Source organism: Phocoena sinus, chromosome 6 (assembly GCF_008692025.1).
Source record: "Phocoena sinus isolate mPhoSin1 chromosome 6, mPhoSin1.pri, whole genome shotgun sequence".
Lineage (NCBI taxonomy): Eukaryota > Metazoa > Chordata > Mammalia > Artiodactyla > Phocoenidae > Phocoena > Phocoena sinus.
This window is the reverse complement of record NC_045768.1, coordinates 108,148,604-108,161,605: the sequence shown is the minus strand read 5'-3', so window position 1 is coordinate 108,161,605 and position 13,002 is coordinate 108,148,604. Positions and strand designations below refer to the sequence as shown.

Genomic DNA, 13,002 nt, shown 5'->3' with positions numbered 1-13,002 from the left:
GAAGAGGATTTAACAAAAGCTCTGAGTTGTGGTGGGCCCAGTGAGCCTGGAGGTGGATGCCAGGAGAGCGGACGGAGACCCAGACCGTCTGGACTCTGCTCTCAGGCATCGAGGAGTCAACAGAGATTTTACCCTGACTGGTGACAGGGCCACGTTTGACCTTTAGAAAGACCTCACCGACCACATGCAGGATGGACTGGCGTGGAAGAGACTGGAAGAAGACAGATGAGCTCCCAGGATGTGCAATCATCCAGGCTGGAGTAGGGGGGACCTGAGCTAAAGCGATGGAGACCTGGGGGCGCATTTGACAAAGGAGAAGTCAGTGTGATCAGTGCTGCCCTCACACAGGGAAGCCTGGGGGAGCTCCGGCCGTCCTCTGCCTTTGCTACGACTCCTGCTTCCCCTGCACTTCAGGGCTCCTTTGTAGGAACACTCCACGCTCCTCCCGGAGACGCCAGGGGAGCTGGTCACCTTAGCAGGAGATGGGAGGAAGGGCCGGCAGGGCACCCAGGGATTTCAGACCCGGCCTCTCCTGCAGAGTGTGGAGTCAGGCCAAGGAACACCAGACCCTGAGGACGGGCGGGCCTGGCACCTCCATCCTCCCCTCTGACTTGCCCACAGCCCCAGTCCCAGCCCCGTGCTCCTGCAAACACGCCGGGACTGGCTCTGGGTAGGTGAGTGGTGGTGGGTGCTCTCGGCCCTCCCGAGACCCACTCAGAGCAGAAGAAGACATGTCTTGCTGTTTGATGACAGAAAACATTGTGCGGTAGAAAGTATGTAGCAGGAGAAGGACTTTGGGGAGGATGTGCTCCAGCGACTAGATTTCTCCAGAATGGAAGAGGCCTGGAGATCTCTTTATGGGGCAGAATGGATTCAATTCACTTTTGTTGCCAATGCAATTTGTTGTGCTGGGTGGTTTCTTGGTGTTGTTGACGTGTGTGTGCGTGTGTGTGTGTGTGTGTGTCCATGTGTACGTATGAGCCGGTGTGTCTCTGTGTGTGCTTGTGTGTCTGTGTGTGCGTGTGTGTGTGTGAGCACACCTACATCAACAAGCCCCTTGCCTGCAACAGATTTTCTTTTTCGTCTTTCTAGTATAAAATTCTTAAAACAGGGTCCAAAAAGGACTACCGCACCAAACACTGCATGCCGGCAAGTTCCAGCCTCCTGAGGCTAAAACCTCAAGGGGTCCTGTCTCAGGGGTGGGAGATGGGGGCGCGCTCCTCAGTCACAGGGCCCCATGGAGCAGCAATCACCACACTGGAAACATCTTTTGAGCACCTGCTCAGGGGAGATTGGCTAGGGGCCCCTCCCACTTACAATGAACTGAAAGTATTTAACCAAGAGAATTCATCAAAGACCTTAAATATAAAACTTCTGACAACATTATAGACCTGGACAAAACCAGCTCTTGAGGCCCGTGTTTTTTTTGTTTTTTTTTGCGGTACGCGGGCCTCTCACTGTTGTGGCCTCTCCCGCTGCGGAGCACAGGCTCCGGACGCACAGGCTCAGCGGCCATGGCTCACGGGCCCAGCCACTCCGTGGCATGTGGGATCTTCCCGGACCGGGGCACGAACCCGTGTCCCCTGCATCGGCAGGCGGACTCTCAACCACTGCGCCACCAGGGAAGCCCCTGAGGCCCGTGTTTCTCTCCAGTCCTTCTTACACCTTTCCCTTCCCTTCATTGTCAAGGGCCTTTCTGATCAACAGGACGAGAAGGACCACACGTGGTGACGGTGACTCTTTCACAGGCAGGCAGCCCCCACGGCAGTTCTGATGGCACACAAACAGACGGGAGGAGGGCAGGCTTTCTCCCGAGAGAGTGGCTTTCTGTGCAGGCTGCAGGTAGAGGTTCCACGCCAGGATGAATGTGGCGGAGCCATTTGCATGGATGCAGCAAAGGCTGAGTTGCACCCACCTCGGTCCACCTGCGCGTCCCTCAAGGGGCCTTGAGGAGAAAGGTGTTAAACCCTCCCGACGCCACCAAAGTGTGACCTTCCTATGAGCAAACTCTTGTGCAAGCAAATGAAATCCTCCTAAAGACCAGAAGGAGGGAGACAGTCACAGGGCCTGTCCCCTCGGCTCTGGGCCAGGAGCCTCTCTGGGGGTGTTATTTTCGCTTCCCGTTTGCGAGTTCTCAGAGGGCACTTGTCTTGGTGACAATGGGGCATGGAGGACCCTGGGAAGCTCCATCTGACCAGGAGGGGAGGGTGGGAGCGGGCACCTCTCACTGGCTGCCCAGGTGGGAGCAGCCTCAGCGGGGGTCAGGCTGCGGCAGAAACATGGGCTCGCTGAGCCCCATCCCTCCTCCGCACCTGTGACAGGGCCACCGGGCCTGGTTGTCAGGGGCAACATCTACAATCTCAGCCTTGATGGCTGGGAGCCACAGCACTGTGTCCTGCACTGAGCCCCGGTCCCCTGTAGGAAGCGTCTCCGCCCACACTTCTAGGTGACGTGAGTGGCAAGGGCCTCCCCCGCGGGGGCCACCTTGTCTCATTCTTGGAGCAGGTCCCAGGAGTACTCGGAAAAGCTGCCTTCTCCCCTTGGAAGTCAAACAGAAACCAATCCTTCCCGTGCCAGCAGCCCCAAACCTTCCTGATTTGATGAAATCTGATGAAAGCTATAAACGATCTTTGCTCAAGACCTGTCCATTCCACAAAAGCTTGCATGCAAGTTCAAGGAGGTCATAGGCTCCATGAAACTCAGCAGGGGTCCATGATCTCCAAGACTTAGGTCGCCAGCTGCAGCAGCAGGTGCAGAGACACGCCTGCCGTGGGGAGAGGGTCTCCATCCAGGGTCCCGCACCCCTCCTTTCTCCCTGCCACCAAGCACACGGCAGGACCACCAGATCCCTGGGCGTCTTCTGCCAGGCTTGGGACTCAGGAGAGCCCAGGAGGCAGGTTAGTCTCTACTTGGCCCTGCTCAGCAAAGCCCAGGTACAGAAAAGGCACAGATCTGTACTTTGGCACTGAGATATTATGCCTCTCAGGCAGCCATGCACTGGAGCCAGCTCACGCTGGTTTGTAAGAGCCAATTGTTAAATTTGGGGGGTATCTGTGAGCTGTTTGTTAAGTACATTGTTATTCAAAATTAAAATGTACAAAATTAAAATTACATAAAATATAATTAAATGACATTAAAAACGGAGGTAATACACACTCAAACCTCATCACTTCCTAGATAGTTTACTCTCGTCTCTGCTCTTGTTACTTATATCAGTTGTATCTGTAGGGTGGACACAGTATAACGGTGTGCTACCTCGCCTCTTTCCAGCCTCCCAGCTTTGTGTTCAGCCAAGTCATGCTGGCGGCTTGAAATCAGCCACAGCGAGAGTGTTTACACCACAGGAATAGGCAAGGGCTATACATCTGGGGTTGATCTGTTGAGCTGATTTTCCAAACTTAAGACAGTGATGGAGAAAATGTTGATAATGCTGATTTCATTTAAAAATATTTGTAGCTGTGAATAGCGCCCCCCAAAATGGGGAAAATTTTTAAAGTAGTAAAAAACTATTTTCCAATTTAGTAAAGAAGTGTGTCACCACATAGACTAACAAGAGCAGTTCCGACATGTCTTTGTGGTTTCAGTCTGATCTTACTTCTTGGCATAAGTGAAAATATCAGTGAAGTTCATGTGCATTGATGGCAACCATAGCTTGACTTTGGATACAAGGGTTTGGCAAAAGTTCACAAAAGCATTCTATGGAGAATCAATGGGCTGTATGGTATTTATGAGAAAGGGTATTGTATATATTAATGTTTGTAAATTATGCATCATACATCCTTCATACCAGTAAAACTGATGATTAACTTATATGTGTGAATGTGTATGTTTGCTTCCCGGAAAGCTGGTGGTTAAGCATGTGACAGCACATCTCTGCTGTCAGTCCCGAAGACGCCTGTCTTAACCTGACACATCCCTGACGGCACTGACAGGTGCCAGGGAGTCTGCCAGCCCGACCAACAGACAGACAGACGGACACCACAAAATAGAAATGGCTCTCATTAGGAAAAGGAGACTTCAGCCTTTCCCATAAAGCCACCCAAATAAACTCATAAAATGCCTTATTACTTTTGGTCCTATCTTCAAATGCAATACTTTTTAATTTTTTTTAATATTTATTTATTTTATTTTGCTGTGCCGGGTCTTAGCTGCGGCACGTGGGATCTTTGTGCCTGTGTTCAGGATCTTCGTTGCAGCATGTGGGATCCTTGGTTGCGGCATGTAGACTCTTAATTGCGGCATGCATGTGGGATCTAGTTCCCCGACCAGGGATTAAACCCGGGCCCCCTGCATTGGGAGCACGGAGTCTTAACCACTGGACCACCAGGGAACTCCCCAAGTGCAATGCTTTTTAAAAAAAAATGAATTTATTTTTGAAAAGTCCCATTTACTTTAGAAATGGTAGGAATAAAAAGAATCTTCCCATGAAATAATTTTAGATAATCTCTGTAACAATAGAGGCTACAATAACTGTAAAAACAGACAGTTGAAACAGGCTATTTGTCTAACTATAATAGACCCACAGCTGGATATCTCACAATAGGTTGTTCTATGCTTTGTACACAGAAAGGGAGCTAATTCTTATTGAGTACCCTCACCGTGCATCAGGCTCTTTCCAGAACACTGTCCTGTTTTTGTTGACTTATTTATTCATTTCCTGATGTTTCCAAAAAGATTTGGGGCCACTTATAAAAATAAATATGAAATAACGGGAGAGAAAAGTAGACAAAGAAATCAGACCAAAGGGTAAGTTAGGGCAGGAAAACAAATTTGACAGTAAGGCAGGTACACAGAAATACAGACCTTGAGATGGGGCTCCCCAGCTGCTAATATGGTTAGATGGAAATTTGGCTCTAAGTGTCCTGGAGTCTGAAGCAGTGGGTGGGAAATGACCCGTTGGAAGAGTTGGTGTCTCCCGGGTCTGGAGTCTGAGAGTAATTCTCCCGAGGCTCCTTTTAGGGTGGTCCTGAGTGCAGTGGTGGGCGGCGGTCTCAACAGCATTGCAGCAATGATGCCACGGCGAAGGGCCTGCCTTGTTTCTTACAGGCGCCTTTAGTATGAGCCGAGCACAGTGTGTCCTTGCCAAGCTGGGTGCATGGGCCTGATTCAGGAATGTGGTTCCCTGAACAGCCCAGGCACTGAGATCCAGACACACAGCTCTCGGCCCAATAAGCTCGACACAGGGGGAGCACCCAAGGCACCTAGATTTACGTTTCTCAATCTTATTAAACCCATTTCCCCTTTTGAGAAACCAAATCACACTCTCCCTTTTCAAGATTTCAAGATAAATGTGCGTACCAATAAATCTAAGAAGTTACAAATGTGAAATGTGCCTTTTCAAATTACAAGGACTCCTCTTACGCGGAGAATTGATTCTTCCATGAGGCATTGAATAGAATCTAGATGGAAATATTCTGTCCTCCTCAGCTTCAATTCACCAGAGAATTAGGGCTTTGGAGTTTAATTCTTCTAACACTGTGATGTGCTATTATCAACAAATAAAGAAATGAGACTTAAGGGTATAAGTCCCCTACTGAGATAGGTGAGGCTGCCAGTATAGTGTGAGGTCAAACAATTGTTATTTCAGGAAGACATTTGGTGACATGCCTGAGTTGCAACAGCCAGGAAGTGGCAGGACTGAAACTTGAACTTGGGCCCTCCATTCCACAAGCCCAGGCATCCAACCTCTCAGCTGTAGGACCTCTCAGCCACGGCTGCTTTGTCTCTCTCCTATGCCCAAGTCCCTTCCCCTGCCTTGTACATACAGCACACTGAGATAAAATTAAACTATTCTTCCTAACCATCGGACTTGGTGAGTCCAAATATTTTGGGGTGGACAGATCCTTTTGGGAATCTGATGAAAGCCATAAATGCTCTTTGCAGAAGAATGCACGCGTCCACAAAGTTCAGGGAGCTCACAGGTCCTGTGAAACTCAAGAGGGGTCTGTGGTCTCGAGGTCAGAACTCCTGACTTAATCCATTAAACACAGAGCATCTCATATCCGTGCAGACATATGAATATATTCGACCATCCCCTGCACCTGAGCGATCCTGAGAGGGTGACCCTCTTTAAATTCTGTACCCTCGGAGCCCCACTTGCCTCACCCTGGTCCTGGCACAGCAGCCCAGGTAACAAGGTGTGCAAAGAGGCCAGCAGACAGTGGCCTTGACAAGGCACCCGAGATAACCTCTTTCTACCCCCATGGTTTTAGGAAGCATCAGGTCTTTTGTGAGGGGGTACGCACAAGCCACACAGTGGCCCATGGGGAGCTGAGGGGCCATGGCAGAGCCTCCATGCGCCAATCATCTTGTTCAATTTAGTTCTCACTTCTGTACCTGGAGCTGGGTGCAACTGTTCCCCCTTTACAGAGAGCTAGGCCATTTGCTCCACCCTCCCAGATCCCCCATAAGTGGCAGAGCCAGGTCCCAGTGCAGGATTGGCTGACCCCAAGGTCCAGCACCTTCCTCTGGTCCACTCTGCCTTGAAGGAGCAGAACATGCTGAAGACCTAGTGACACCCCATCTCCTTCTGCAAGGGCCCCCGTTAAAGCCCCGGTGTGGCCATGGTCCCGGAGTCCACTGTGATGAAGGGTGATCGTGAAATCTCACATGCTTTTCCTCCTTCCAGCTTTCTTCCTCATGTCTTAAGCTTATTTGCATTCCAGAATGTGTCGTTGTTTCTCTCCCTCAAGAACCACTCCACAGGGAATCCACCCTGTGCTAGGCACGTTCTGGGCGCTGGGACTCAGAGGGAAGGGAGGAAGGGCCTGGTCCCTGTCCTGGAGGAGCCCAGGTCCAGAGGGGCAGCAGACCAGCAAGCAAATAGCCCTAAGCATGTGCTGGAGGCCATGGGGACACAGGGATGGGTCTGGGCACTGGTGACAGAAGAGAACACATTGGTCTTCTGATCCTGAGAATCAGGACAAGCGGGACTTGCCTGGATGAGGGGTGGGGGGGCGTGTGCCCAGCAGGAGCGCGGACCTGTGGAGGAGGTCCAGGAGCAGTGAGGGAGCAGGGGACATGACAGGGAGGGGACTGTAGGCCCAGTGGGAATCTCCGCTCTTTAATTCTGATCTTCATCTAAGTGATGTGATTTTCATCTAAACACTATCACCCCACAGCTTCATAATTCTTTCTTCTTTCTCACCTGCTTCCGCAGCGTTTCTCTAATCTGGCTGAGATATCACCTTCGACCAAGGGCACACCTGCTCTGCCAGGCCTGTGGGGTGTGCGTGTGCGTGTGTGTGTGTGTGTGTGTGTGTGCTGGAGAGGTCAGGCTTCTCTGTCTCCCTGGTACCTTTCCAAACAGCAGCCCCTTATAAGCAAGGATGCCGCCCCTAGTGGTCTCATCTGGATGCTGCAGATTCTAGGGCAGCGCAGGAGCTGGCTCTTCAAGAGTCCCAGTTCTGCTCTGCATCCCTCTGGAGATGCTCCGCTCACAGGAGAGCGTCGGCCAGCACAGCTCACTGCTGCTTGGCTGACCACAGATTCTGTGGGGATGGCTGAGCTCAGGACGGCAGAGTTCATCGGGTATTCCGTGCCGGGTCTGGGCCTTCCCTGGCCTCCACGCTCGGCCTCCTACTTCCTCACTGGTGAGGGGCCAGTTGTGGGTAGCTAGGCATGTGCTAGGGCCCAGGAACCTGAACCAACGCAGTGAGCTCTGCTGGGAGACAGAGGTGGGGTGTCGGCCCTAAGTCCCCTGACACAGAGTGAGGGCTCAAAATATGTGTGCTGCGTGAAAAAATAAATGAATCGTAAGAAATACCGTGAAGAGAGGGAAATAGGAGCCTTCTGGGAATAAGGTGGGGAGCTCCAAGGCGATAGAGACTTCTATCCCAGAGGATAGAGACTTCCCATACATCCTTCACCCAGCTTCCCCTAATGTTGGCTTCTTTCCTAACCATGGTACATTTGCCAGAACTAAGAAAGGCACATCAGTGCAACGATAGTCATTAGACTCCAGACCTTATTTAGACTTCACCTATTTTCACGAATGACTTTGAGGTTGTTGTTGGTCCAGAACCCAATCCAGCCCGGATATGAATTCTGGATTTAGTTGTCACGTCTCCTTCCTCTCCTCTGATGTGTGACCGTTTCCCCATCTTTACTCATTTGTCATGACCTTGACAATCTAGAAGGTCAAATCGTCTGTAGACTGTCCCTCAATTTGGGTTTGTCTGATGTTTTCTTATGACTAGAGTGGGATTATGGGTTTGGGGGAAGAAGAGCACACAGGTGAAGTACTTTTCTCCTTGCAGACAAAGTTACATAATAAATACAATATGACTTATCCCTGGAGATGTTAACTTTGTGGCCAGGATTCTCCACTATAGTGTTACCGTTTTCTGCTTTCCATACACTCTACTAAGTCCAGTTCTCACTTAAGCTGAGGGGAACCAAGCTCCCTTCCGGGAGGGAGGAGTATCAACATATATTATATGGAATTCTCTATAACTACGGAAACGCGGTGATAACTCTTTAGTTCATTGGTAATGTGGGCAGTTGAGGCTAAACACAGCGGTAAACACAGTTAGGAAATGACTAGAAAAGTTGTCAAAATCCTAGAATGTTTAAAATCCTTTCAAAATATGTTGTCAACTGTTCTTTCCTTTTCACAGTTGGCCAAATTGATCTCTTAGCCCAAAAGGCCATCGTTAAACCTATTCCATCAACCTACCCCCACATGTCTGAAAAATGGAAAACCTTATTAAAAAAAAAACAAAACCCAAAATGAAACAAAAGCAACAGCCAATCGTTGACCTTGAGCCAGATGCTCCCATGCATCACCGCTGGCCTCCATCAGCTCTGCACCATGGTACCTTTACTCTCGCGTATAGGGAAGCTCTTGCCTGGAGCCCACAGCTGCCGTGAGTGCCCACGCACGCCGCCACCACCCGGTCCAGCCTCCTCCTCTCTTTCCTCTGTGGCACATTTACCACCTTTTCCAGCTTAGAAAGCCTGAGAAACAGAATCTACCCTGGATGGATGAACTTTTATAAATCAAACAACTCTCTAAAACAGAAATGAACAAACAACAGGGCAATCTGTTCACAGCTGCAGCTCGGATCCTAAGAATGTCTTCTCTCTCCGCCCATAACCCCCATAGCAATGTTCCTGCCCGGTCTCCCACCCACAGGCCTCCGGGCACTGTTGGCACCATTTGAGGAAATGAGACGGTCGGGAAGGCAGAAGATGCCTCTTACCTTGGCAATGCTCAGCAGCCGCTCACCATAGCTCTTCAGATCCCCGCGCCTTGTGGGGCAGTGTCCTTCCAGCTACAGCCAGCAGCTCGGAAGCAATCCCAAAACAGGAGCCCATCCCAGGTGTCTCAATCAGTTCGGTAGCTCGTAGCTTCCTGCTGACGATGGCAATCACCCGGCCGAGGTGGCAGGCTCCCCGGTCTGTGGTCACAGCTGCCCCCAAGGAGCCCCGCCCCTCCCGCCAAGCCCTTCAAAAGCTTCCGTGGGCTCACTGGGTCCAGGAAAAGCCTGCGAGGAAGGACCACAAGCAGCTGGTCTTTCTCTGGGCCTGGGCCACATCGGTAACAATGCCCCTCGGCCACTGGGAAATTTTCTCATGGGGTTTTGATTGAACAACACAGATGTTGTTTTTCCTGCAGCAAAGCCTGGCAGAGTTAGTAACCTCCAAGCTAACTCGGCAAGGTATTTCGCTCTGCTTTGCAGTGTTTGTCTTCAAGGCAAGAAGGAGCTTGGGCTCTGCTGCCTTGTGCCATCTGGGTGAGCAGGGTGGCCATTCTCCCAGGCTTGCTGGATTTTTCTTGTCCTCCAGATAGTCCTGACAATTCCTAGCCCATGGGATACTAAGAGCACAAACGACAGAATGAGTGAGAGGAGGCACAGGATCGGCTAATTCCCTTGTTTCTAGCACCCTAGCCAGTCCTTGATTTTGATCTCAGAGCCTCTTCAATTGTGCTATTTCACTCAGCTATGAAAACTCAGAGGAACCGAGAATGATACAGGTGATGGGGAAGGACCCTAACACCCAGAGTGGTGAGGTGCTGTCCTGTACCGCACTGGCGGAGGGACCGATGGGACCAAGAAGGTGGCTGAGATGACCTCTGGAGACTTTGCTGGTCCAGCCAGACATGGTGGGCCACTGGACACCTGCTTTCTGATGCACAGACAAAAGGGAGCCAATGGGTGACTTCCTCTCCTGCCTTTAAGTCTGGGAACCTCAGTGAGGGTGGGACCACAGTCCAGAATTTCAGCTTCCTTATGGAGTTTCTCTCCTTGGATTTTAGGACTAAGACAGTAATTCTCTGCAAGTTCCCGGTAGGAAAGAGCTTTTTGACAGATGTTCATGGCATCAGCAGCAGAAACAGAGTTCGTGGGTTCTAAGGCTCCTTGGAAACAGTCTGCTTCATTCCTCCCAAAAGGTTTTTTGTGAGAATAAATGGATTAATGTATAAAAAGTCTCTATTACGGTACTTAGCACGTAGTGAACCCTGCTTTGTCTTCTTCTATCCTTGAGAGCAAAGGGCCCAGAACAGGGCCCAGAACCAGCTGTGCTCAGTGAATCACAGGTGTTATTATTTTTGTATTCACTTCCTGACACCTGAGAGTTGGACCTAAACATTTAAACACAAGTTCAAGGACTCCCAAGCTTATGATTTAAAAGTTACTGTTTGAGATGAGACGATTCAGTCTTGTTATTTCAATTCAGTTAACACAACAAACTTTGGTGATTGTTTGCTCTAAGCACACACCAGAGGCTGGGGATACAGATATAATAGGCACGGCTCTCCTCTGAGGGACTCAGTCTAAGGAGCCTGGGAAGGGGTCTGGTAGACAGACAAGTATCATGGGATGTGGTAAGTGCAGCCATAGACGCCTCAACAAGGCACATTATTAGAACAGAGGCAGGAACAATAACTCCATCAGGGATTATTGGGGGATGTTACCAAGGGGACGGCCTTGAACATGGTTTATCACTAAGGATCCTGCAGATTCTCAGAGGCAGACACCTGGGTTGAGTCTTTTACTAACCAAGGGTCCAGTGATGCTGCCTGAATAACATCTAATTTTTTTTTTTAATCTGTGGGTTTTGAAGAACTTTTATATACTTGGACCCAAGGATACAGAGAATATAGCAGGGAGCAGGAAATCTACCTTTCTAAAGAGAAAATCCATTTCCTCAAACTCAGACTGATCTATTCAAGGTTAGGGTGAGAGGGGATGTGAGAAGTTTGCAGGGCAGGGAGTTCAGGTAAGCTGGTTTTTACATGATCTGGGAAAAAAAAAACCCTTCACCTTTCTGTCCACCCCCAACAGACAGGGGTCGGAAAAAAACCCGAAAATGTATTCCAGCAGCTACTCAGAAAAGAACAAGGAAATGACCTTGCTCTTGAGTTTCAGTTGTCTAAGCAGAAGTGAAAGTTACTTTCTGCTACTTTCATCCTGACAGTCATAGAATCCATGCAAAAGGCAGGGGGAGGTAAGGGGCGAGGCAGGGCAGAAGGTGGGCAGCAGCGAGATGTGTTAGGTGAGGCTAGGGGTGTCCTTAGCAGAAACATTTGTTAGAGAACCCTGGAGAGGGCTCCTGGGGCTGCGCTGAGATTAAACCCCAGCTGTGAAACCCCCAGCTCGGTGTTCAGCCTCGCTGGCTCCCCCATTTATTTTTGCACATTTAAAGTGATTTATGCAAAATTCGGAGCTATTCTTCTATGTGTTTGCACCAGCCTTCTGACATCAGTACATTTCTGAAAAAATCAAAAGCTGTGGGCAATAGCATATTTGAAAGGAAGAAACATTGAAATAATCCAGTCCAAGATTCACTTAGGAATGGTGGTATGAGAAGCTGGTCAATTTCCCCCTGAAAAAAACAAGTATAAAAACCAGATAAAGTTGTTAAAACCAACCATTTAAAGGCACTGGAACATGACCAAAGGCAGAACAACAAGTTGAGAAGTGTTTAATCTTGAAAAACTGCTCTTGCGTCAGAATGGCCATGAGTCTGTGGTCTTCTTGCGTGGAGTTTCTATCCCTCGCTCCCACGCCCTAGCTTGGGTGATGAGAACCACAGCTCTACTCGTGGGAATGATGGACTTGTTTGAGGGCTGTTAGTGAAAACCAACAGCCAGGTGGAGGTGACAGATCTGATCTGGAATGGGGAGGTGAAAACCTGCCGTTTATGGGTTAAAAGGTCATGGAATCAGTTCAAGACCAAAGTGAAAAACTGCAGCTTTTCTGGCTTGAGAATATAACTTCTGTCCAGAGTGGCCTGCAGATCACCCAGGAATGTAATGGGGGTAAATCCTGGAAGTAAGTTAAGAGAGCCCCCAAAGGGCTGAAATAATAAACTCCCCACATGTCCCTCACTGACTCCTAAAATACACACGAGGGCTTCCCTGGTGGCGCAGTGGTTGAGGGTCCGCCTGCCGGTGCAGGGGACACGGGTTCGTGCCCCGGTCCGGGAGGATCCCACATGCTGCGGAGCGGCTGGGCCCGTGAGCCATGGCCGCTGAGCCTGCGCGTCCGGAGCCTGTGCTCCACAACGGGAGAGGCCGCAACAGTGAGAGGCCCGCGTACCACAGAAAAAAAAAAGAAGAATCAAGTGGAATTTCTAGAGTTGAAAACTACAAAAACTGAGGTTGAAAATTCAGTAGATAGGCTCAACAGCAGATTTGAGATGGCAGAAGAAAGATGCTGTGAATTTGCAGATAGAGCAATAAAAGTTATTGAATCAAAAAAAAAAAAAGAGAGAGAGATAGAGAGCAAAAAGAGTTAAGAAAAATGAACAGAGACTTAGAGACCTGACAAACGATGTAAAATGTTCAAATATAAATGAAATAGGAGTCCCAAAAAAGAGGAAAGAAGAAAAGACACAGAAAAACTATTTGAAGAAAAAATAGTTGAAAATTCCTCAGTGTTAGTGAATGACATTAACTTAAAGGGTCAATGCTATGGTCTGAATAGCATTTTGGGTGTTCCCCCAAAATGCATGTGTTGAAACTTGATACCCAATGTGCCCAACCTAATTAGG

At 49.4% G+C, this 13,002-nt stretch overlaps 1 protein-coding gene across 1 annotated transcript in view; it reads right to left on the bottom strand.

The window, feature by feature from the left end:
• BLK (BLK proto-oncogene, Src family tyrosine kinase) overlaps positions 1-9,372 on the bottom strand; it is a 45,634-nt gene extending 36,262 nt beyond the window's left edge. Inside the window, exon 1 of the mRNA XM_032636139.1 lies at positions 9,204-9,372. The gene's annotated coding sequence lies outside the window, so the exon portion shown is untranslated. The remainder of the gene's footprint in view (positions 1-9,203) is intronic.
• Between the last annotated feature and the right edge of the window lie 3,630 nt (positions 9,373-13,002).